Genomic DNA, 25,795 nt, shown 5'->3' on the forward strand with positions numbered 1-25,795 from the left:
GTGATGAAACAAGCTGTACAACACTGCGATTGTGTGCGCAGCTTGCCAACTGAGAGAAAACAGTACCTGACCACTCTCCTGCCTTTTCTATTCACATGAACATTCGATTGCAAGCTGTTTTGGACAACTTTCTTTCTCTTCTTGCAAAACACTCGGCAGACCTCCGTGCAGCCTCTAGAACACGATGGGAGATGTTTTCTGTACTGGCACAGTTTCTCCATGCCAGACAGAGTGGAAAAGCTTTTTGCTAAGATGTAGACGAGAAGAGAGGCTAAAGACGAAGGTACGGTGCTCTGCAGAGCAAAGCACCGCTCCCGGACCTCTTTCGGCAGAAGGCGCACACTGCAGAGCACTGTGAGCGGCAGAATCGTCTTTGCGCGAAGAAGCAGCTTCTTCGTCTCCGGGAGCCGGAGAGAGCGGCAGCTTCGCAAAGGTGATGAAACAAGCTGTACAACACTGCGATTGTGTGCGCAGCTTGCCAACTGAGAGAAAACAGTACCTGACCACTCTCCTGCCTTTTGTAATCACATGAACATTCGATTGCAAGCTGTTTTGGACAACTTTCTTTCTCTTCTTGCAAAACACTCGGCAGACCTCCGTGCAGCCTCTAGAACACGATGGGAGATGTTTTCTGTGCTGGCACAGTTTCTCCTTGCCAGACAGAGTGGAAAAGCTTTTTGCTAAGATGTAGACGAGAAGAGAGGCTAAAGACGAAGGTACGGTGCTCTGCAGAGCTAAGCACTGCTCCCGGGCGTCTTCCGGCAGAAGGCGCACACTGCAGAGCACTGTGAGCGGCAGAATCGTCTTTGCGCGAAGAAGCAGCTTCTTCGTCTCCGGGAGCCGGAGAGAGCGGCAGCTTCGCAAAGGTGATGAAACAAGTTGTACAACACTGCGATTGTGTGCGCAGCTTGCCAACTGAGAGAAAACAGTACCTGACCACTCTCCTGCCTTTTCTATTCACATGAAGATTCGATTGCAAGCTGTTTTGGACAACTTTCTTTCTCTTCTTGCAAAACACTCGGCAGACCTCCGTGCAGCCTCTAGAAGACGATGGGAGATGTTTTTTCTGCTGGCACAGTTTCTCCTTGCCAGACAGAGTGGAAAAGCTTTTTGCTAAGATGTAGACGAGAAGAGAGGCAAAAGACGAAGGTACGGTGCTCTGCAGAGCAAAGCACCGCTCCCGGACCTCTTTCGGCAGAAGGCGCACACTGCAGAGCACTGTGAGCGGCAGAATCGTCTTTGCGCGAAGAAGCAGCTTCTTCGTCTCCGGGAGCCGGAGAGAGCGGCAGCTTCGCAAAGGTGATGAAACAAGCTGTACAACACTGCGATTGTGTGCGCAGCTTGCCAACTGAGAGAAAACAGTACCTGACCACTCTCCTGCCTTTTGTAATCACATGAACATTCGATTGCAAGCTGTTTTGGACAACTTTCTTTCTCTTCTTGCAAAACACTCGGCAGACCTCCGTGCAGCCTCTAGAACACGATGGGAGATGTTTTCTGTGCTGGCACAGTTTCTCCTTGCCAGACAGAGTGGAAAAGCTTTTTGCTAAGATGTAGACGAGAAGAGAGGCTAAAGACGAAGGTACGGTGCTCTGCAGAGCTAAGCACTGCTCCCGGGCGTCTTCCGGCAGAAGGCGCACACTGCAGAGCACTGTGAGCGGCAGAATCGTCTTTGCGCGAAGAAGCAGCTTCTTCGTCTCCGGGAGCCGGAGAGAGCGGCAACTTCGCAAAGGTGATGAAACAAGTTGTACAACACTGCGATTGTGTGCGCAGCTTGCCAACTGAGAGAAAACAGTACCTGACCACTCTCCTGCCTTTTCTATTCACATGAAGATTCGATTGCAAGCTGTTTTGGACAACTTTCTTTCTCTTCTTGCAAAACACTCGGCAGACCTCCGTGCAGCCTCTAGAAGACGATGGGAGATGTTTTCTGTGCTGGCACAGTTTCTCCTTGCCAGACAGAGTGGAAAAGCTTTTTGCTAAGATGTAGACGAGAAGAGAGGCTAAAGACGAAGGTACGGTGCTCTGCAGAGCTAAGCACCGCTCCCGGACCTCTTTCGGCAGAAGGCGCACACTGCAGAGCACTGTGAGCGGCAGAATCGTCTTTGCGCGAAGAAGTAGCTTCTTCGTCTCCGGGAGCCGGAGAGAGCGGCAGCTTCGCAAAGGTGATGAAACAAGCTGTACAACACTGCGATTGTGTGCGCAGCTTGCCAACTGAGAGAAAACACTACCTGACCACTCTCCTGCCTTTTCTATTCACATGAAGATTCGATTGCAAGCTGTTTTGGACAACTTTCTTTCTCTTCTTGCAAAACACTCGGCAGACCTCCGTGCAGCCTCTAGAAGACGATGGGAGATGTTTTTTCTGCTGGCACAGTTTCTCCTTGCCAGACAGAGTGGAAAAGCTTTTAGCTAAGATGTAGACGAGAAGAGAGGCTAAAGAAGCAGGTATGGTGCTCTGCAGAGCTAAGCACAGCTCCCGGGCCTCTTTCGGCAGAAGGCGCACACCGCAGAGCACTGTGAGCGGCAGAATCGTCTTTGCGCGAAGAAGCAGCTTCTTCGTCTCCGGGAGCCGGAGAGAGCGGCAACTTGGCAAAGGTGATGAAACAAGCTGTACAACATTGCGATTGTGTGCGCAGCTTGCCAAGTGAGAGAAAACAGTACCTGACCACTCTCCTGCCTTTTCTATTCACATGAACATTCGATTGCAAGCTGTTTTGGACAACTTTCTTTCTCTTCTTGCAAAACACTCGGCAGACCTGCGTGCAGCATCTAGAACACGATGGGAGATGTTTTCTGTGTTGGCACAGTTTCTCCTTGCCAGACAGAGTGGAAAAGCTTTTTGCTAAGATGTAGACGAGAAGAGAGGCTAAAGACGAAGGTACGCTGCTCTGCAGAGCGAAGCACCGCTGCCGGGCCTCTTTCGGCAGAAGGCGCACACCGCAGAGCACTGTGAGCGGCAGAATCGTCTTTGCGCGAAGAAGCAGCTTCTTCGTCTCCGGGAGCCGGAGAGAGCGGCAGCTTCGCAGAGGTGATGAAACAAGGTGTACAACACTGCGATTGTGTGCGCAGCTTGCCAAGTGAGAGATAACAGTACCTGACCACTCTCCTGCCTTTTCTATTCACATGAACATTCGATTGCAAGCTGTTTTGGACAACTTTCTTTCTCTTCTTGCAAAACACTCGGCAGACCTCCGTGCAGCCTCTAGAAGACGATGGGAGATGTTTTCTGTGCTGGCACAGTTTCTCCTTGCCAGACAGAGTGGAAAAGCTTTTTGCTAAGATGTAGACGAGAAGAGAGGCTAAAGAAGGAGGTATGGTGCTCTGCAGAGCTAAGCACAGCTCCCGGGCCTCTTTCGGCAGAAGACACACACTGCAGAGCACAGTGAGCGGAAGAATCGTCTTTGGGCGAAGAAGCAGCTTCTTCGTCTCCGGGAGCCGGAGAGAGCGGCAACTTGGCAAAGGTGATGAAACAAGCTGTACAACACTGCGATTGTGTGCGCAGCTTGCCAACTGAGAGAAAACAGTACCTGACCACTCTCCTGCCTTTTCTATTCACATGAACATTCGATTGCAAGCTGTTTTGGACAACTTTCTTTCTCTTCTTGCAAAACACTCGGCAGACCTCCGTGCAGCCTCTAGAACACGATGGGAGATGTTTTCTGTACTGGCACAGTTTCTCCATGCCAGACAGAGTGGAAAAGCTTTTTGCTAAGATGTAGACGAGAAGAGAGGCTAAAGACGAAGGTACGGTGCTCTGCAGAGCAAAGCACCGCTCCCGGACCTCTTTCGGCAGAAGGCGCACACTGCAGAGCACTGTGAGCGGCAGAATCGTCTTTGCGCGAAGAAGCAGCTTCTTCGTCTCCGGGAGCCGGAGAGAGCGGCAGCTTCGCAAAGGTGATGAAACAAGCTGTACAACACTGCGATTGTGTGCGCAGCTTGCCAACTGAGAGAAAACAGTACCTGACCACTCTCCTGCCTTTTGTAATCACATGAACATTCGATTGCAAGCTGTTTTGGACAACTTTCTTTCTCTTCTTGCAAAACACTCGGCAGACCTCCGTGCAGCCTCTAGAACACGATGGGAGATGTTTTCTGTGCTGGCACAGTTTCTCCTTGCCAGACAGAGTGGAAAAGCTTTTTGCTAAGATGTAGACGAGAAGAGAGGCTAAAGACGAAGGTACGGTGCTCTGCAGAGCTAAGCACTGCTCCCGGGCGTCTTCCGGCAGAAGGCGCACACTGCAGAGCACTGTGAGCGGCAGAATCGTCTTTGCGCGAAGAAGCAGCTTCTTCGTCTCCGGGAGCCGGAGAGAGCGGCAGCTTCGCAAAGGTGATGAAACAAGTTGTACAACACTGCGATTGTGTGCGCAGCTTGCCAACTGAGAGAAAACAGTACCTGACCACTCTCCTGCCTTTTCTATTCACATGAAGATTCGATTGCAAGCTGTTTTGGACAACTTTCTTTCTCTTCTTGCAAAACACTCGGCAGACCTCCGTGCAGCCTCTAGAAGACGATGGGAGATGTTTTTTCTGCTGGCACAGTTTCTCCTTGCCAGACAGAGTGGAAAAGCTTTTTGCTAAGATGTAGACGAGAAGAGAGGCAAAAGACGAAGGTACGGTGCTCTGCAGAGCAAAGCACCGCTCCCGGACCTCTTTCGGCAGAAGGCGCACACTGCAGAGCACTGTGAGCGGCAGAATCGTCTTTGCGCGAAGAAGCAGCTTCTTCGTCTCCGGGAGCCGGAGAGAGCGGCAGCTTCGCAAAGGTGATGAAACAAGCTGTACAACACTGCGATTGTGTGCGCAGCTTGCCAACTGAGAGAAAACAGTACCTGACCACTCTCCTGCCTTTTGTAATCAGATGAACATTCGATTGCAAGCTGTTTTGGACAACTTTCTTTCTCTTCTTGCAAAACACTCGGCAGACCTCCGTGCAGCCTCTAGAACACGATGGGAGATGTTTTGTGTGCTGGCACAGTTTCTCCTTGCCAGACAGAGTGGAAAAGCTTTTTGCTAAGATGTAGACGAGAAGAGAGGCTAAAGACGAAGGTACGGTGCTCTGCAGAGCTAAGCACTGCTCCCGGGCGTCTTCCGGCAGAAGGCGCACACTGCAGAGCACTGTGAGCGGCAGAATCGTCTTTGCGCGAAGAAGCAGCTTCTTCGTCTCCGGGAGCCGGAGAGAGCGGCAACTTCGCAAAGGTGATGAAACAAGTTGTACAACACTGCGATTGTGTGCGCAGCTTGCCAACTGAGAGAAAACAGTACCTGACCACTCTCCTGCCTTTTCTATTCACATGAAGATTCGATTGCAAGCTGTTTTGGACAACTTTCTTTCTCTTCTTGCAAAACACTCGGCAGACCTCCGTGCAGCCTCTAGAAGACGATGGGAGATGTTTTTTCTGCTGGCACAGTTTCTCCTTGCCAGACAGAGTGGAAAAGCTTTTTGCTAAGATGTAGACGAGAAGAGAGGCTAAAGAAGCAGGTATGGTGCTATGCAGAGCGAAGCACAGCTCCCGGGCCTCTTTCGGCAGAAGGCGCACACCGCAGAGCACTGTGAGCGGCAGAATCGTCTTTGCGCGAAGAAGCAGCTTCTTCGTCTCCGGGAGCCGGAGAGAGCGGCAACTTCGCAAAGGTGATGAAACAAGCTGTACAACACTGCGATTGTGTGCGCAGCTTGCCAACTGAGAGAAAACAGTACCTGACCACTCTCCTGCCTTTTCTATTCACATGAAAATTCGATTGCAAGCTGTTTTGGACAACTTTCTTTCTCTTCTTGCAAAACACTCGGCAGACCTCCGTGCAGCCTCTAGAAGACGATGGGAGATGTTTTCTGTGCTGGCACAGTTTCTCCTTGCCAGACAGAGTGGAAAAGCTTTTTGCTAAAATGTAGACGAGAAGAGAGGCTAAAGACGAAGGTACGGTGCTCTGCAGAGCTAAGCACCGCTCCCGGACGTCTTTCGGCAGAAGGCGCACACCGCAGAGCACTGTGAGCGGCAGAATCGTCTTTGCGCGAAGAAGCAGCTTCTTCGTCTCCGGGAGCCGGAGAGAGCGGCAACTTGGCAAAGGTGATGAAACAAGCTGTACAACACTGCGATTGTGTGCGCAGCTTGCCAAGTGAGAGAAAACAGTACCTGACCACTCTCCTGCCTTTTCCATTCACTTGAACATTCGATTGGAAGCTGTTTTGGACAACTTTCTTTCTCTTCTTGCAAAACACTCGGCAGACCTCCGTGCAGCCTCTAGAACACGATGGGAGATGTTTTCTGTGCTGGCACAGTTTCTCCTTGCCAGACAGAGTGGAAAAGCTTTTTGCTAAGATGTAGACGAGAAGAGAGGCTAAAGAAGGAGGTATGGTGCTCTGCAGAGCTGAGCACCGCTCCCGGGCCTCTTTCGGCAGAAGACACACACTGCAGAGCACAGTGAGCGGAAGAATTGTCTTTGGGCGAAGAAGCAGCTTCTTCGTCTCCGGGAGCCGGAGAGAGCGGCAGCTTCGCAAAGGTGATGAAACAAGCTGTACAACACTGCGATTGTGTGCGCAGCTTGCCAAGTGAGAGAAAACTGTACCTGACCACTCTCCTGCCTTTTCCATTCACTTGAACATTCGATTGCAAGCTGTTTTGGACAACTTTCTTTCTCTTCTTGCAAAACACTCGGCAGACCTCCGTGCAGCCTCTAGAACACGATGGGAGATGTTTTCTGTGCTGGCACAGTTTCTCCTTGCCAGACAGAGTGGAAAAGCTTTTTGCTAAGATGTAGACGAGAAGAGAGGCTAAAGACGAAGGTACGGTGCTCTGCAGAGCTAAGCACCGCTCCCGGGCCTCTTTCGGCAGAAGGCGCTCACCGCAGAGCACTGTGAGCGGCAGAATCGTCTTTGCGCGAAGAAGCAGCTTCTTCGTCTCCGGGAGCCGGAGAGAGCGGCTACTTGGCAAAGGTGATGAAACAAGCTGTACAACACTGCGATTGTGTGCGCAGCTTGCCAACTGAGAGAAAACAGTACCTGACCACTCTCCTGCCTTTTCTATTCACATGAACATTCGATTGCAAGCTGTTTTGGACAACTTTCTTTCTCTTCTTGCAAAACACTCGGCAGACCTCCGTGCAGCCTCTAGAACACGATGGGAGATGTTTTCTGTGCTGGCACAGTTTCTCCTTGCCAGACAGAGTGGAAAAGCTTTTTGCTAAGATGTAGACGAGAAGAGAGGCTAAAGACGAAGCTACGGTGCTCTGCAGATCTAAGCACCGCTCCCGGACGTCTTTCGGCAGAAGGCGCACACCGCAGAGCACTGTGAGCGGCAGAATCGTCTTTGCGCGAAGAAGCAGCTTCTTCGTCTCCGGGAGCTGGAGAGAGCGGCTACTTGGCAAAGGTGATGAAACAAGCTGTACAACACTGCGATTGTTTGCGCAGCTTGCCAACTGAGAGAAAACAGTACCTGACCACTCTCCTGCCTTTTCTATTCACATGAACATTCGATTGGAAGCTGTTTTGGACAACTTTCTTTCTCTTCTTGCAAAACACTCGGCAGACCTCCGTGCAGCCTCTAGAACACGATGGGAGATGTTTTTTGTGCTGGCACAGTTTCTCCTTGCCAGACAGAGTGGAAAAGCTTTTTGCTAAGATGTAGAAGAGAAGAGAGGCTAAAGACGAAGGTACGGTGCTCTGCAGAGCTAAGCACCGCTCCCGGACCTCTTTCGGCAGAAGGCGCACACCGCAGAGCACTGTGAGCGGCAGAATCGTCTTTGCGCGAAGAAGCAGCTTCTTCGTCTCCGGGAGCCGGAGAGAGCGGCAGCTTCGCAAAGGTGATGAAACAAGCTGTACAACACTGCGATTGTGTGCGCAGCTTGCCAACTGAGAGAAAACAGTACCTGACCACTCTCCTGCCTTTTGTAATCACATGAACATTCGATTGCAAGCTGTTTTGGACAACTTTCTTTCTCTTCTTGCAAAACACTCGGCAGACCTCCGTGCAGCCTCGAGAACACGATGGGAGATGTTTTCTGTGCTGGCACAGTTTCTCCTTGCCAGACAGAGTGGAAAAGCTTTTTGCTAAGATGTAGACGAGAAGAGAGGCTAAAGACGAAGGTACGGTGCTCTGCAGAGCTAAGCACCGCTCCCGGACCTCTTTCGGCAGAAGGCGCACACTGCAGAGCACTGTGAGCGGCAGAATCGTCTTTGCGCGAAGAAGCAGCTTCTTCGTCTCCGGGAGCCGGAGAGAGCGGCAGCTTCGCAAAGGTGATGAAACAAGCTGTACAACACTGCGATTGTGTGCGCAGCTTGCCAACTGAGAGAAAACACTACCTGACCACTCTCCTGCCTTTTCTATTCACATGAAGATTCGATTGCAAGCTGTTTTGGACAACTTTCTTTCTCTTCTTGCAAAACACTCGGCAGACCTCCGTGCAGCCTCTAGAAGACGATGGGAGATGTTTTTTCTGCTGGCACAGTTTCTCCTTGCCAGACAGAGTGGAAAAGCTTTTTGCTAAGATGTAGACGAGAAGAGAGGCTAAAGAAGCAGGTATGGTGCTCTGCAGAGCTAAGCACAGCTCCCGGGCCTCTTTCGGCAGAAGGCGCACACCGCAGAGCACTGTGAGCGGCAGAATCGTCTTTGCGCGAAGAAGCAGCTTCTTCGTCTCCGGGAGCCGGAGAGAGCGGCAACTTGGCAAAGGTGATGAAACAAGCTGTACAACATTGCGATTGTGTGCGCAGCTTGCCAACTGAGAGAAAACAGTACCTGACCACTCTCCTGCCTTTTCTATTCACATGAACATTCGATTGCAAGCTGTTTTGGACAACTTTCTTTCTCTTCTTGCAAAACACTCGGCAGACCTGCGTGCAGCATCTAGAACACGATGGGAGATGTTTTCTGTGTTGGCACAGTTTCTCCTTGCCAGACAGAGTGGAAAAGCTTTTTGCTAAGATGTAGACGAGAAGAGAGGCTAAAGACGAAGGTACGGTGCTCTGCAGAGCAAAGCACCGCTGCCGGGCCTCTTTCGGCAGAAGGCGCACACCGCAGAGCACTGTGAGCGGCAGAATCGTCTTTGCGCGAAGAAGCAGCTTCTTCGTCTCCGGGAGCCGGAGAGAGCGGCAGCTTCGCAGAGGTGATGAAACAAGGTGTACAACACTGCGATTGTGTGCGCAGCTTGCCAAGTGAGAGAAAACAGTACCTGACCACTCTCCTGCCTTTTCTATTCACATGAACATTCGATTGCAAGCTGTTTTGGACAACTTTCTTTCTCTTCTTGCAAAACACTCGGCAGACCTCCGTGCAGCCTCTAGAAGACGATGGGAGATGTTTTCTGTGCTGGCACAGTTTCTCCTTGCCAGACAGAGTGGAAAAGCTTTTTGCTAAGATGTAGACGAGAAGAGAGGCTAAAGACGAAGGTACGGTGCTCTGCAGAGCTAAGCACCGCTCCCGGACGTCTTTCGGCAGAAGGCGCTCACCGCAGAGCACTGTGAGCGGCAGAATCGTCTTTGCGCGAAGAAGCAGCTTCTTCGTCTCCGGGAGCCGGAGAGAGCGGCAACTTCGCAAAGGTGATGAAACAAGCTGTACAACACTGCGATTGTGTGCGCAGCTTGCCAACTGAGAGAAAACAGTACCTGACCACTCTCCTGCCTTTTCTATACTCTTGAGCATTCGATTGCAAGCTGTTTTGGACAACTTTCTTTCTCTTCTTGCAAAACACTCGGCAGACCTCCGTGCAGCCTCTAGAACACGATGGGAGATGTTTTCTGTGCTGGCACAGTTTCTCCTTGCCAGACAGAGTGGAAAAGCTTTTTGCTAAGATGTAGACGAGAAGAGAGGCTAAAGACGAAGCTACGGTGCTCTGCAGAGCTAAGCACCACTCCCGGACGTCTTTCCGCAGAAGGCGCACAGCGCAGAGCACTGTGAGCGGCAGAATCGTCTTTGCGCGAAGAAGCAGCTTCTTCGTCTCCGGGAGCCGGAGAGAGCGGCAACTTCGCAAAGGTGATGAAACAAGCTGTACAACCCTGCGATTGTGTGCGCAGCTTGCCAACTGAGAGAAAACAGTACCTGACCACTCTCCTGCCTTTTCTATTCACATGAACATTCGATTGCAAGCTGTTTTGGACAACTTTCTTTCTCTTCTTGCAAAACACTCGGCAGACCTCCGTGCAGCCTCTAGAACACGATGGGAGATGTTTTCTGTGCTGGCACAGTTTCTCCTTGCCAGACAGAGTGGAAAAGCTTTTTGCTAAGATGTAGACGAGAAGAGAGGCTAAAGAAGGAGGTATGGTGCTCTGCAGAGCTAAGCACAGCTCCCGGGCCTCTTTCGGCAGAAGACACACACTGCAGAGCACAGTGAGCGGAAGAATCGTCTTTGGGCGAAGAAGCAGCTTCTTCGTCTCCGGGAGCCGGAGAGAGCGGCAACTTGGCAAAGGTGATGAAACAAGCTGTACAACACTGCGATTGTGTGCGCAGCTTGCCAACTGAGAGAAAACAGTACCTGACCACTCTCCTGCCTTTTCTATTCACATGAACATTCGATTGCAAGCTGTTTTGGACAACTTTCTTTCTCTTCTTGCAAAACACTCGGCAGACCTCCGTGCAGCCTCTAGAACACGATGGGAGATGTTTTCTGTACTGGCACAGTTTCTCCATGCCAGACAGAGTGGAAAAGCTTTTTGCTAAGATGTAGACGAGAAGAGAGGCTAAAGACGAAGGTACGGTGCTCTGCAGAGCAAAGCACCGCTCCCGGACCTCTTTCGGCAGAAGGCGCACACTGCAGAGCACTGTGAGCGGCAGAATCGTCTTTGCGCGAAGAAGCAGCTTCTTCGTCTCCGGGAGCCGGAGAGAGCGGCAGCTTCGCAAAGGTGATGAAACAAGCTGTACAACACTGCGATTGTGTGCGCAGCTTGCCAACTGAGAGAAAACAGTACCTGACCACTCTCCTGCCTTTTGTAATCACATGAACATTCGATTGCAAGCTGTTTTGGACAACTTTCTTTCTCTTCTTGCAAAACACTCGGCAGACCTCCGTGCAGCCTCTAGAACACGATGGGAGATGTTTTCTGTGCTGGCACAGTTTCTCCTTGCCAGACAGAGTGGAAAAGCTTTTTGCTAAGATGTAGACGAGAAGAGAGGCTAAAGACGAAGGTACGGTGCTCTGCAGAGCTAAGCACCGCTCCCCGGCGTCTTTCGGCAGAAGGCGCACACTGCAGAGCACTGTGAGCGGCAGAATCGTCTTTGCGCGAAGAAGCAGCTTCTTCGTCTCCGGGAGCCGGAGAGAGCGGCAGCTTCGCAAAGGTGATGAAACAAGCTGTACAACACTGCGATTGTGTGCGCAGCTTGCCAACTGAGAGAAAACAGTACCTGACCACTCTCCTGCCTTTTCTATTCACATGAAGATTCGATTGCAAGCTGTTTTGGACAACTTTCTTTCTCTTCTTGCAAAACACTCGGCAGACCTCCGTGCAGCCTCTAGAAGACGATGGGAGATGTTTTTTCTGCTGGCACAGTTTCTCCTTGCCAGACAGAGTGGAAAAGCTTTTTGCTAAGATGTAGACGAGAAGAGAGGCTAAAGAAGCAGGTATGGTGCTCTGCAGAGCGAAGCACAGCTCCCGGGCCTCTTTCGGCAGAAGGCGCACACCGCAGAGCACTGTGAGCGGCAGAATCGTCTTTGCGCGAAGAAGCAGCTTCTTCGTCTCCGGGAGCCGGAGAGAGCGGCAACTTCGCAAAGGTGATGAAACAAGCTGTACAACACTGCGATTGTGTGCGCAGCTTGCCAACTGAGAGAAAACAGTACCTGACCACTCTCCTGCCTTTTCTATTCACATGAACATTCGATTGCAAGCTGTTTTGGACAACTTTCTTTCTCTTCTTGCAAAACACTCGGCAGACCTCCGTGCAGCCTCTAGAACACGATGGGAGATGTTTTCTGTGCTGGCACAGTTTCTCCTTGCCAGACAGAGTGGAAAAGCTTTTTGCTAAAATGTAGACGAGAAGAGAGGCTAAAGACGAAGGTACGGTGCTCTGCAGAGCTAAGCACCGCTCCCGGACGTCTTTCGGCAGAAGGCGCACACCGCAGAGCACTGTGAGCGGCAGAATCGTCTTTGCGCGAAGAAGCAGCTTCTTCGTCTCCGGGAGCCGGAGAGAGCGGCAACTTGGCAAAGGTGATGAAACAAGCTGTACAACACTGCGATTGTGTGCGCAGCTTGCCAAGTGAGAGAAAACAGTACCTGACCACTCTCCTGCCTTTTCCATTCACTTGAACATTCGATTGGAAGCTGTTTTGAACAACTTTCTTTCTCTTCTTGCAAAACACTCGGCAGACCTCCGTGCAGCCTCTAGAACACGATGGGAGATGTTTTCTGTGCTGGCACAGTTTCTCCTTGCCAGACAGAGTGGAAAAGATTTTTGCTAAGATGTAGACGAGAAGAGAGGCTAAAGACGAAGCTACGGTGCTCTGCAGAGCTAAGCACCACTCCCGGACGTCTTTCCGCAGAAGGCGCACACCGCAGAGCGCTGTGAGCGGCAGAATCGTCTTTGCGCGAAGAAGCAGCTTCTTCGTCTCCGGGAGCCGGAGAGAGCGGCAGCTTCGCAAAGGTGATGAAACAAGGTGTACAACACTGCGATTGTGTGCGCAGCTTGCCAACTGAGAGAAAACAGTACCTGACCACTCTCCTGCCTTTTCTATTCACATGAACATTCGATTGCAAGCTGTTTTGGACAACTTTCTTTCTCTTCTTGCAAAACACTCGGCAGACCTCCGTGCAGCCTCTAGAACACGATGGGAGATGTTTTCTGTGCTGGCACAGTTTCTCCTTGCCAGACAGAGTGGAAAAGATTTTTGCTAAGATGTAGACGAGAAGAGAGGCTAAAGAAGGAGGTATGGTGCTCTGCAGAGCTAAGCACAGCTCCCGGGCCTCTTTCGGCAGAAGACACACACTGCAGAGCACAGTGAGCGGAAGAATCGTCTTTGGGCGAAGAAGCAGCTTCTTCGTCTCCGGGAGCCGGAGAGAGCGGCAACTTGGCAAAGGTGATGAAACAAGCTGTACAACACTGCGATTGTGTGCGCAGCTTGCCAACTGAGAGAAAACAGTACCTGACCACTCTCCTGCCTTTTCTATTCACATGAACATTCGATTGCAAGCTGTTTTGGACAACTTTCTTTCTCTTCTTGCAAAACACTCGGCAGACCTCCGTGCAGCCTCTAGAACACGATGGGAGATGTTTTCTGTACTGGCACAGTTTCTCCATGCCAGACAGAGTGGAAAAGCTTTTTGCTAAGATGTAGACGAGAAGAGAGGCTAAAGACGAAGGTACGGTGCTCTGCAGAGCAAAGCACCGCTCCCGGACCTCTTTCGGCAGAAGGCGCACACTGCAGAGCACTGTGAGCGGCAGAATCGTCTTTGCGCGAAGAAGCACCTTCTTCGTCTCCGGGAGCCGGAGAGAGCGGCAGCTTCGCAAAGGTGATGAAACAAGCTGTACAACACTGCCATTGTGTGCGCAGCTTGCCAACTGAGAGAAAACAGTACCTGACCACTCTCCTGCCTTTTCTATTCACATGAACATTCGATTGCAAGCTGTTTTGGACAACTTTCTTTCTCTTCTTGCAAAACACTCGGCAGACCTCCGTGCAGCCTCTAGAACACGATGGGAGAAGTTTTCTGTGCTGGCACAGTTTCTCCTTGCCAGACAGAGTGGAAAAGCTTTTTGCTAAGATGTAGACGAGGAGAGAGGCTAAAGACGAAGGTATGGTGCTCTGCAGAGCTAAGCACCGCTCCCGGGCGTCTTTCGGCAGAAGGCGCACACCGCAGAGCACTGTGATCGGCAGAATCGTCTTTGCGCGAAGAAGCAGCTTCTTCGTCTCCGGGAGCCGGAGAGAGCGGCAGCTTCGCAAAGGTGATGAAACAAGCTGTACAACACTGCGATTGTGTGCGCAGCTTGCCAAGTGAGAGAAAACAGTACCTGACCACTCTCCTGCCTTTTCCATTCACTTGAACATTCGATTGCAAGCTGTTTTGGACAACTTTCTTTCTCTTCTTGCAAAACACTCGGCAGACCTCCGTGCAGCCTCTAGAACACGATGGGAGATGTTTTCTGTGCTGGCACAGTTTCTCCTTGCCAGACAGAGTGGAAAAGCTTTTTGCTAAGATTTAGACGAGAAGAGAGGCTAAAGACGAAGGTACGGTGCTCTGCAGAGCTAAGCACCGGTCCCGGACGTCTTTCGGCAGAAGGCGCACACCGCAGAGCACTGTGAGCGGCAGAATCGTCTTTGCGCGAAGAAGCAGCTTCTTCGTCTCCGGGAGCCGGAGAGAGCGGCAACTTGGCAAAGGTGATGAAACAAGCTGTACAACACTGCGATTGTGTGCGCAGCTTGCCAAGTGAGAGAAAACAGTACCTGACCACTCTCCTGCCTTTTCCATTCACTTGAACATTCGATTGGAAGCTGTTTTGGACAACTTTCTTTCTCTTCTTGCAAAACACTCGGCAGACCTCCGTGCAGCCTCTAGAACACGATGGGAGATGTTTTCTGTGCTGGCACAGTTTCTCCTTGCCAGACAGAGTGGAAAAGCTTTTTGCTAAGATGTAGACGAGAAGAGAGGCTAAAGACGAAGGTACGGTGCTCTGCAGAGCTAAGCACCGCTCCCGGGCCTCTTTCGGCAGAAGGCGCTCACCGCAGAGCACTGTGAGCGGCAGAATCGTCTTTGCGCGAAGAAGCACCTTCTTCGTCTCCGGGAGCCGGAGAGAGCGGCAACTTGGCAAAGGTGATGAAACAAGCTGTACAACACTGCGATTGTGTGCGCAGCTTGCCAACTGAGAGAAAACAGTACCTGACCACTCTCCTGCCTTTTCTATACTCTTGAGCATTCGATTGCAAGCTGTTTTGGACAACTTTCTTTCTCTTCTTGCAAAACACTCGGCAGACCTCCGTGCAGCCTCTAGAACACGATGGGAGATGTTTTCTGTGCTGGCACAGTTTCTCCTTGCCAGACAGAGTGGAAAAGCTTTTTGCTAAGATGTAGACGAGAAGAGAGGCTAAAGACGAAGCTACGGTGCTCTGCAGAGCTAAGCACCACTCCCGGACGTCTTTCCGCAGAAGGCGCACACCGCAGAGCACTGTGAGCGGCAGAATCGTCTTTGCGCGAAGAAGCAGCTTCTTCGTCTCCGGGAGCCGGAGAGAGCGGCAGCTTCGCAAAGGTGATGAAACAAGCTGTACAACACTGCGATTGTGTGCGCAGCTTGCCAACTGAGAGAAAACAGTACCTGACCACTCTCCTGCCTTTTCTATTCACATGAACATTCGATTGCAAGCTGTTTTGGACAACTTTCTTTCTCTTCTTGCAAAACACTCGGCAGACCTCCGTGCAGCCTCTAGAACACGATGGGAGATGTTTTGTGTGCTGGCACAGTTTCTCCTTGCCAGACAGAGTGGAAAAGCTTTTTGCTAAGATGTAGACGAGAAGAGAGGCTAAAGAAGGAGGTATGGTGCTCTGCAGAGCTAAGCACAGCTCCCGGGCCTCTTTCGGCAGAAGTCACACACTGCAGAGCACAGTGAGCGGAAGAATCGTCTTTGGGCGAAGAAGCAGCTTCTTCGTCTCCGGGAGCCGGAGAGAGCGGCAACTTGGCAAAGGTGATGAAACAAGCTGTACAACACTGCGATTGTGTGCGCAGCTTGCCAACTGAGAGAAAACAGTACCTGACCACTCTCCTGCCTTTTCTATTCACATGAACATTCGATTGCAAGCTGTTTTGGACAACTTTCTTTCTCTTCTTGCAAAACACTCGGCAGACCTCCGTGCAGCCTCTAGAACACGATGGGAGATGTTTTCTGTACTGGCACAGTTTCTCCATGCCAGACAGAGTGGAAAAGCTTTTTGCTAAGATGTAGACGAGAAGAGAGGCTAAAGACGAAGGTACGGTGCTCTGCAGAGCAAAGCACCGCTCCCGGACCTCTTTCGGCAGAAGGCGCACACTGCAGAGCACTGTGAGCGGCAGAATCGTCTTTGCGCGAAGAAGCACCTTCTTCGTCTCCGGGAGCCGGAGAGAGCGGCAGCTTCGCAAAGGTGATGAAACAAGCTGTACAACACTGCCATTGTGTGCGCAGCTTGCCAACTGAGAGAAAACAGTACCTGACCACTCTCCTGCCTTTTCTATTCACATGAACATTCGATTGCAAGCTGTTTTGGACAACTTTCTTTCTCTTCTTGCAAAACACTCGGCAGACCTCCGTGCAGCCTCTAGAACACGATGGGAGAAGTTTTCTGTGCTGGCACAGTTTCTCCTTGCCAGACAGAGTGGAAAAGCTTTTTGCTAAGATGTAGACGAGGAGAGAGGCTAAAGACGAAGGTATGGTGCTCTGCAGAGCTAAGCACCGCTCCCGGGCGTCTTTCGGCAGAAGGCGCACACCGCAGAGCACTGTGATCGGCAGAAACGTCTTTGCGCGAAGAAGCAGCTTCTTCGTCTCCGGGAGCCGGAGAGAGCGGCAGCTTCGCAAAGGTGATGAAACAAGCTGTACAACACTGCGATTGTGTGCGCAGCTTGCCAAGTGAGAGAAAACAGTACCTGACCACTCTCCTGCCTTTTCCATTCACTTGAATATTCGATTGGAAGCTGTTTTGGACAACTTTCTTTCTCTTCTTGCAAAACACTCGGCAGACCTCCGTGCAGCCTCTAGAAGACGATGGGAGATGTTTTCTGTGCTGGCACAGTTTCTCCTTGCCAGACAGAGTGGAAAAGCTTTTTGCTAAGATGTAGACGAGAAGAGAGGCTAAAGACGAAGGTACGGTGCTCTGCAGAGCTAAGCACCGCTCCCGGGCCTCTTTCGGCAGAAGGCGCTCACCGCAGAGCACTGTGAGCGGCAGAATCGTCTTTGCGCGAAGAAGCAGCTTCTTCGTCTCCGGGAGCCAGAGAGAGCGGCAACTTCGCAAAGGTGATGAAACAAGCTGTACAACACTGCGATTGTGTGCGCAGCTTGCCAACTGAGAGAAAACAGTACCTGACCACTCTCCTGCCTTTTCTATACTCTTGAGCATTCGATTGCAAGCTGTTTTGGACAACTTTCTTTCTCTTCTTGCAAAACACTCGGCAGACCTCCGTGCAGCCTCGAGAACACGATGGGAGATGTTTTCTGTGCTGGCACAGTTTCTCCTTGCCAGACAGAGTGGAAAAGCTTTTTGCTAAGATGTAGATGAGAAGAGAGGCTAAAGACGAAGCTACGGTGCTCTGCAGAGCTAAGCACCACTCCCGGACGTCTTTCCGCAGAAGGCGCACACCGCAGAGCACTGTGAGCGGCAGAATCGTCTTTGCGTGAAGAAGCAGCTTCTTCGTCTCCGGGAGCCGGAGAGAGCGGCAGCTTCGCAAAGGTAACGAAACAAGGTGTACAACACTGCGATTGTGTGCGCAGCTTGCCAACTAAGAGAAAACAGTACCTGACCACTCTCCTGCCTTTTCTATTCACATGAACATTCGAATGCAAGCTGTTTTGGACAACTTTCTTTCTCTTCTTGCAAAACACTCGGCAGACCTCCGTGCAGCCTCTAGAACACGATGGGAGATGTTTTCTGTACTGGCACAGTTTCTCCATGCCAGACAGAGTGGAAAAGCTTTTTGCTAAGATGTAGACGAGAAGAGAGGCTAAAGACGAAGGTACGGTGCTCTGCAGAGCTAAGCACCGCTCCCGGACCTCTTTCGGCAGAAGGCGCACACCGCAGAGCACTGTGAGCGGCAGAATCGTCTTTGCACGAAGAAGCAGCTCCTTCGGGTCCGGGTGCCGGAGAGAGCGGCAGCTTCGCAAAGGTGATGAAACAAGCTGTACAACACTGCGATTGTGTGCGCAGCTTGCCAAGTGAGAGAAAACAGTACCTGACCACTCTCCTGCCTTTTCTATTCACATGAACATTCGATTGCAAGCTGTTTTGGACAACTTTCTTTCTCTTCTTGCAAAACACTCGGCAGACCTCCGTGCAGCCTCTAGAAGACGATGGGAGATGTTTTCTTTGCTGGCACAGCTTCTCCTTGCCAGACAGAGTGGAAAAGCTTTTTGCTAAGATGTAGACGAAAAGAGAGGCTAAAGACGAAGGTACGGTGCTCTACAGAGCTGAGCACCGCTCCCGGGCGTCTTTCGGCAGAAGGCGCACACCGCAGAGCAGAGTGAACGGCAGAATAGTCTTTGCGCGAAGAAGCAGCTTCTTCGTCTCCGGGAGCCGGAGAGAGCGGCAACTTCGCAAAGGTGATGAAACAAGCTGTACAACACTGCGATTGTGTGCGCAGCTTTCCAAGTGAGAGAAAACAGTACCCGACCACTCTCCTGCCTTTTCTATTCACATGAACATTCGATTGCAAGCTGTTTTGGACAACTTTCTTTCTCTTCTTGCAAAACACTCGGCAGACCTCCGTGCAGCCTCTAGAAGACGATGGGAGATGTTTTCTGTGCTGGCACAGTTTCTCCTTGCCAGACAGAGTGGAAAAGCTTTTTGCTAAGATGTAGACGAGAAGAGAGGCTAAAGACGAAGGTACGGTGCTCTGCAGAGCTAAGCACCGCTCCCGGACCTCTTTCGGCAGAAGGCGCACACCGCAGAGCACTGTGAGCGGCAGAATCGTCTTTGCGCGAAGAAGCAGCTTCTTCGTCTCCGGGAGCCGGAGAGAGCGGCAGCTTCGCAAAGGTGATGAAACAAGCTGTACAACACTGCAATTGTGTGCGCAGCTTGCCAACTGAGAGAAAACAGTACCTGACCACTCTCCTGCCTTTTCTATTCACTTGAACATTCGATTGCAAGCTGTTTTGGACAACTTTCTTTCTCTTCTTGCAAAACACTCGGCAGACCTCCGTGCAGCCTCTAGAACACGATGGGAGATGTTTTTTGTGCTGGCACAGTTTCTCCTTGCCAGACAGAGTGGAAAAGCTTTTTGCTAAGATGTAGACGAGAAGAGAGGCTGAAGACGAAGGTACGGTGCTCTGCAGAGCTAAGCACCGGTCCCGGACGTCTTTCGGCAGAAGGCGCACACCGCAGAGCACTGTGAGCGGCAGAATCGTCTTTGCGCGAAGAAGCAGCTTCTTCGTCTCCAGGAGCCGGAGAGAGCGGCAACTTCGCAAAGGTGATGAAACAAGCTGTACAACACTGCGATTGTGTGCGCAGCTTGCCAACTGAGAGAAAACAGTACCTGACCACTCTCCTGCCTTTTCTATTCACATGAACATTCGATTGCAAGCTGTTTTGGACAACTTTCTTTCTCTTCTTGCAAAACACTCGGCAGGACTCCGTGCAGCCTCTAGAAGACGATGGGAGATGTTTTCTGTGCTGGCACAGTTTCTCCTTGCCAGACAGAGTGGAAAAGGTTTTTGCTAAGATGTAGACGAGAAGAGAGGCTAAAGACGAAGGTACGGTGCTCTGCAGAGCTAAGCAGAGCTCCCGGGCCTCTTTCGGCAGAAGGCGCACACTGCAGAGCAGAGTGAGGGGCAGAATCGTCTTTGGGCGAAGAAGCCGCTTCTTCATCTCCGGGAGCCGGAGAGAGCGGCAACTTCGCAAAGGTGATGAAACAAGCTGTACAACACTGCGATTGTGTGCGCAGCTTGCCAACTGAGAGAAAACAGTACCTGACCACTCTCCTGCCTTTTCTATACACTTGAGCATTCGATTGCAAGCTGTTTTGGACAACTTTCTTTCTCTTCTTGCAAAACACTCGGCAGACCTCCGTGCAGCGTCTAGAACACGATGGGAGATGTTTTCTGTGCTGGCACAGTTTCTCCTTGCCAGACAGAGTGGAAAAGCTTTTTGCTAAGATGTAGACGAGAAGAGAGGCTAAACACGAAGGTATGGTGCTCTGCAGAGCTAAGCACCGCTCCCGGGCGTCTTTCGGCAGAAGGCGCACACCGCAGAGCACTGTGAGCGGCAGAATCGTCTTTGCGCGAAGAAGCAGCTTCTTCGTCTCCGGGAGCCGGAGAGAAGCGGCAGCTTCGCAAAGCTGATGAAACAAGCTGTACAACACTGCGATTGTGTGCGCAGCTTGCCAACTGAGAGAAAACAGTACCCGACCACTCTCCTGCCTTTTCTATTCACATGAACATTCGATTGCAAGCTGTTTTGGACAACTTTCTTTCTCTTCTTGCAAAACACTCGGCAGACCTCCGTGCAGCCTCTAGAAGACGATGGGAGATGTTTTCTGTGCTGGTAAAGTTTCTCCCAGCCAGACAGAGTGGAAAAGCTTTTTGCTAAGATGTAGACGAGAAGAGAGGCTAAAGACGAAGCTACGGTGCTCTGCAGAGCTAAGCACCACTCCCGGACGTCTTTCGGCAGAAGGCGCACACCGCAGAGCACTGTGAGCGGCAGAATCGTCTTTGCGCGAAGAAGCAGCTTCTTCGTCTCCGGGAGCCGGAGAGAGCGGCAGCTTCGCAAAGGTGATGAAACAAGTTGTACAACACTGCGATTGTGTGCGCAGCTTGCCAACTGAGAGAAAACAGTACCTGACCACTCGCCTGCCTTTTCTATTCACATGAACATTCGATTGGAAGCTGTTTTGGACAACTTTCTTTCTCTTCTTGCAAAACACTCGGCAGACCTCCGTGCAGCCTCTAGAAGACGATGGGAGATGTTTTCTGTGCTGGCACAGTTTCTCCTTGCCAGACAGAGTGGAAAAGCTTTTTGCTAAGATGTAGACGAGAAGAGAGGCTAAAGAAGGAGGTATGGTGCTCTGCAGAGCTAAGCACAGCTCCCGGGCCTCTTTCGGCAGAAGACACACACTGCAGAGCACTGTGAGCGGCAGAATCGTCTTTGCGCGAAGAAGCAGCTTCTTCGTCTCCGGGAGCCGGAGAGAGCGGCAACTTCGCAAGGGTGATGAAACAAGCTGTACAACACTGCGATTGTGTGTGCAGCTTGCCAACTGAGAGAAAACAGTACCTGACCACTCTCCTGCCTTTTGTAATCACATGAACATTCGATTGCAAGCTGTTTTGGACAACTTTCTTTCTCTTCTTGCAAAACACTCGGCAGACCTCCGTGCAGCCTCTAGAACACGATGGGAGATGTTTTCTGTGCTGGCACAGTTTCTCCTTGCCAGACAGAGTGGAAAAGCTTTTTGCTAAGATGTAGACGAGAAGAGAGGCTAAAGACGAAGGTACGGTGCTCTGCAGAGCTAAGCACCGCTCCCGGGCCTCTTTCGGCAGAAGGCGCTCACCGCAGAGCAGTGTGAGCGGCAGAATCGTCTTTGCGCGAAGAAGCACCTTCTTCGTCTCCGGGAGCCGGAGAGAGCGGCAACTTGGCAAAGGTGATGAAACAAGCTGTACAACACTGCGATTGTGTGCGCAGCTTGCCAACTGAGAGAAAACAGTACCTGACCACTCTCCTGCCTTTTCTATTCACATGAACATTCGATTGCAAGCTGTTTTGGACAACTTTCTTTCTCTTCTTGCAAAACACTCGGCAGACCTCCGTGCAGCCTCTAGAACACGATGGGAGATGTTTTGTGTGCTGGCACAGTTTCTCCTTGCCAGACAGAGTGGAAAAGCTTTTTGCTAAGATGTAGACGAGAAGAGAGGCTAAAGAAGGAGGTATGGTGCTCTGCAGAGCTAAGCACAGCTCCCGGGCCTCTTTCGGCAGAAGTCACACACTGCAGAGCACAGTGAGCGGAAGAATCGTCTTTGGGCGAAGAAGCAGCTTCTTCGTCTCCGGGAGCCGGAGAGAGCGGCAACTTGGCAAAGGTGATGAAACAAGCTGTACAACACTGCGATTGTGTGCGCAGCTTGCCAACTGAGAGAAAACAGTACCTGACCACTCTCCTGCCTTTTCTATTCACATGAACATTCGATTGCAAGCTGTTTTGGACAACTTTCTTTCTCTTCTTGCAAAACACTCGGCAGACATCCGTGCAGCCTCTAGAACACGATGGGAGATGTTTTCTGTACTGGCACAGTTTCTCCATGCCAGACAGAGTGGAAAAGCTTTTTGCTAAGATGTAGACGAGAAGAGAGGCTAAAGACGAAGGTACGGTGCTCTGCAGAGCAAAGCACCGCTCCCGGACCTCTTTCGGCAGAAGGCGCACACTGCAGAGCACTGTGAGCGGCAGAATCGTCTTTGCGCGAAGAAGCACCTTCTTCGTCTCCGGGAGCCGGAGAGAGCGGCAGCTTCGCAAAGGTGATGAAACAAGCTGTACAACACTGCCATTGTGTGCGCAGCTTGCCAACTGAGAGAAAACAGTACCTGACCACTCTCCTGCCTTTTCTATTCACATGAACATTCGATTGCAAGCTGTTTTGGACAACTTTCTTTCTCTTCTTGCAAAACACTCGGCAGACCTCCGTGCAGCCTCTAGAACACGATGGGAGAAGTTTTCTGTGCTGGCACAGTTTCTCCTTGCCAGACAGAGTGGAAAAGCTTTTTGCTAAGATGTAGACGAGGAGAGAGGCTAAAGACGAAGGTATGGTGCTCTGCAGAGCTAAGCACCGCTCCCGGGCGTCTTTCGGCAGAAGGCGCACACCGCAGAGCACTGTGATCGGCAGAATCGTCTTTGCGCGAAGAAGCAGCTTCTTCGTCTCCGGGAGCCGGAGAGAGCGGCAGCTTCGCAAAGGTGATGAAACAAGCTGTACAACACTGCGATTGTGTGCGCAGCTTGCCAAGTGAGAGAAAACAGTACCTGACCACTCTCCTGCCTTTTCCATTCACTTGAACATTCGATTGGAAGCTGTTTTGGACAACTTTCTTTCTCTTCTTGCAAAACACTCGGCAGACCTCCGTGCAGCCTCTAGAAGACGATGGGAGATGTTTTCTGTGCTGGCACAGTTTCTCCTTGCCAGACAGAGTGGAAAAGCTTTTTGCTAAGATGTAGACGAGAAGAGAGGCTAAAGACGAAGGTACGGTGCTCTGCAGAGCTAAGCACCGCTCCCGGGCCTCTTTCGGCAGAAGGCGCTCACCGCAGAGCACTGTGAGCGGCAGAATCGTCTTTGCGCGAAGAAGCAGCTTCTTCGTCTCCGGGAGCCGGAGAGAGCGGCAACTTCGCAAAGGTGATGAAACAAGCTGTACAACACTGCGATTGTGTGCGCAGCTTGCCAACTGAGAGAAAACAGTACCTGACCACTCTCCTGCCTTTTCTATACTCTTGAGCATTCGATTGCAAGCTGTTTTGGACAACTTTCTTTCTCTTCTTGCAAAACACTCGGCAGACCTCCGTGCAGCCTCGAGAACACGATGGGAGATGTTTTCTGTGCTGGCACAGTTTCTCCTTGCCAGACAGAGTGGAAAAGCTTTTTGCTAAGATGTAGACGAGAAGAGAGGCTAAAGACGAAGCTACGGTGCTCTGCAGAGCTAAGCACCACTCCCGGACGTCTTTCCGCAGAAGGCGCACACCGCAGAGCACTGTGAGCGGCAGAATCGTCTTTGCGTGAAGAAGCAGCTTCTTCGTCTCCGGGAGCCGGAGAGAGCGGCAGCTTCGCAAAGGTAACGAAACAAGGTGTACAACACTGCGATTGTGTGCGCAGCTTGCCAACTGAGAGAAAACAGTACCTGACCACTCTCCTGCCTTTTCTATTCACATGAACATTCGATTGCAAGCTGTTTTGGACAACTTTCTTTCTCTTCTTGCAAAACACTCGGCAGACCTCCGTGCAGCCTCTAGAACACGATGGGAGATGTTTTCTGTACTGGCACAGTTTCTCCATGCCAGACAGAGTGGAAAAGCTTTTTGCTAAGATGTAGACGAGAAGAGAGGCTAAAGACGAAGGTACGGTGCTCTGCAGAGCTAAGCACCGCTCCCGGACCTCTTTCGGCAGAAGGCGCACACCGCAGAGCACTGTGAGCGGCAGAATCGTCTTTGCACGAAGAAGCAGCTCCTTCGGGTCCGGGTGCCGGAGAGAGCGGCAGCTTCGCAAAGGTGATGAAACAAGCTGTACAACACTGCGATTGTGTGCGCAGCTTGCCAAGTGAGAGAAAACAGTACCTGACCACTCTCCTGCCTTTTCTATTCACATGAACATTCGATTGCAAGCTGTTTTGGACAACTTTCTTTCTCTTCTTGCAAAACACTCGGCAGACCTCCGTGCAGCCTCTAGAAGACGATGGGAGATGTTTTCTTTGCTGGCACAGCTTCTCCTTGCCAGACAGAGTGGAAAAGCTTTTTGCTAAGATGTAGACGAAAAGAGAGGCTAAAGACGAAGGTACGGTGCTCTACAGAGCTGAGCACCGCTCCCGGGCGTCTTTCGGCAGAAGGCGCACACCGCAGAGCAGAGTGAACGGCAGAATAGTCTTTGCGCGAAGAAGCAGCTTCTTCGTCTCCGGGAGCCGGAGAGAGCGGCAACTTCGCAAAGGTGATGAAACAAGCTGTACAACACTGCGATTGTGTGCGCAGCTTGCCAAGTGAGAGAAAACAGTACCCGACCACTCTCCTGCCTTTTCTATTCACATGAACATTCGATTGCAAGCTGTTTTGGACAACTTTCTTTCTCTTCTTGCAAAACACTCGGCAGACCTCCGTGCAGCCTCTAGAAGACGATGGGAGATGTTTTCTGTGCTGGCACAATTTCTCCTTGCCAGACAGAGTGGAAAAGCTTTTTGCTAAGATGTAGACGAGAAGAGAGGCTAAAGACGAAGGTACGGTGCTCTGCAGAGCTAAGCACCGCTCCCGGACCTCTTTCGGCAGAAGGCGCACACCGCAGAGCACTGTGAGCGGCAGAATCGTCTTTGCGCGAAGAAGCAGCTTCTTCGTCTCCGGGAGCCGGAGAGAGCGGCAGCTTCGCAAAGGTGATGAAACAAGCTGTACAACACTGCAATTGTGTGCGCAGCTTGCCAACTGAGAGAAAACAGTACCTGACCACTCTCCTGCCTTTTCTATTCACTTGAACATTCGATTGCAAGCTGTTTTGGACAACTTTCTTTCTCTTCTTGCAAAACACTCGGCAGACCTCCGTGCAGCCTCTAGAACACGATGGGAGATGTTTTTTGTGCTGGCACAGTTTCTCCTTGCCAGACAGAGTGGAAAAGCTTTTTGCTAAGATGTAGACGAGAAGAGAGGCTGAAGACGAAGGTACGGTGCTCTGCAGAGCTAAGCACCGCTCCCGGGCCTCTTTCGGCAGAAGGCGCACACCGCAGAGCACTGTGAGCGGCAGAATCGTCTTTGCGCGAAGAAGCAGCTTCTTCGTCTCCAGGAGCCGGAGAGAGCGGCAACTTCGCAAAGGTGATGAAACAAGCTGTACAACACTGCGATTGTGTGCGCAGCTTGCCAACTGAGAGAAAACAGTACCTGACCACTCTCCTGCCTTTTCTATTCACATGAACATTCGATTGCAAGCTGTTTTGGACAACTTTCTTTCTCTTCTTGCAAAACACTCGGCAGGACTCCGTGCAGCCTCTAGAAGACGATGGGAGATGTTTTCTGTGCTGGCACAGTTTCTCCTTGCCAGACAGAGTGGAAAAGGTTTTTGCTAAGATGTAGACGAGAAGAGAGGCTAAAGACGAAGGTACGGTGCTCTGCAGAGCTAAGCAGAGCTCCCGGGCCTCTTTCGGCAGAAGGCGCACACTGCAGAGCAGAGTGAGGGGCAGAATCGTCTTTGGGCGAAGAAGCCGCTTCTTCATCTCCGGGAGCCGGAGAGAGCGGCAACTTCGCAAAGGTGATGAAACAAGCTGTACAACACTGCGATTGTGTGCGCAGCTTGCCAACTGAGAGAAAACAGTACCTGACCACTCTCCTGCCTTTTCTATACTCTTGAGCATTCGATTGCAAGCTGTTTTGGACAACTTTCTTTCTCTTCTTGCAAAACACTCGGCAGACCTCCGTGCAGCGTCTAGAACACGATGGGAGATGTTTTCTGTGCTGGCACAGTTTCTCCTTGCCAGACAGAGTGGAAAAGCTTTTTG

This window comes from Melozone crissalis, unplaced genomic scaffold (genome assembly GCF_028551555.1).
Source record: "Melozone crissalis strain CALT ecotype California unplaced genomic scaffold, PUWL_Pcris_2 ptg000100l_1, whole genome shotgun sequence".
NCBI classification, from domain to species: domain Eukaryota; kingdom Metazoa; phylum Chordata; class Aves; order Passeriformes; family Passerellidae; genus Melozone; species Melozone crissalis.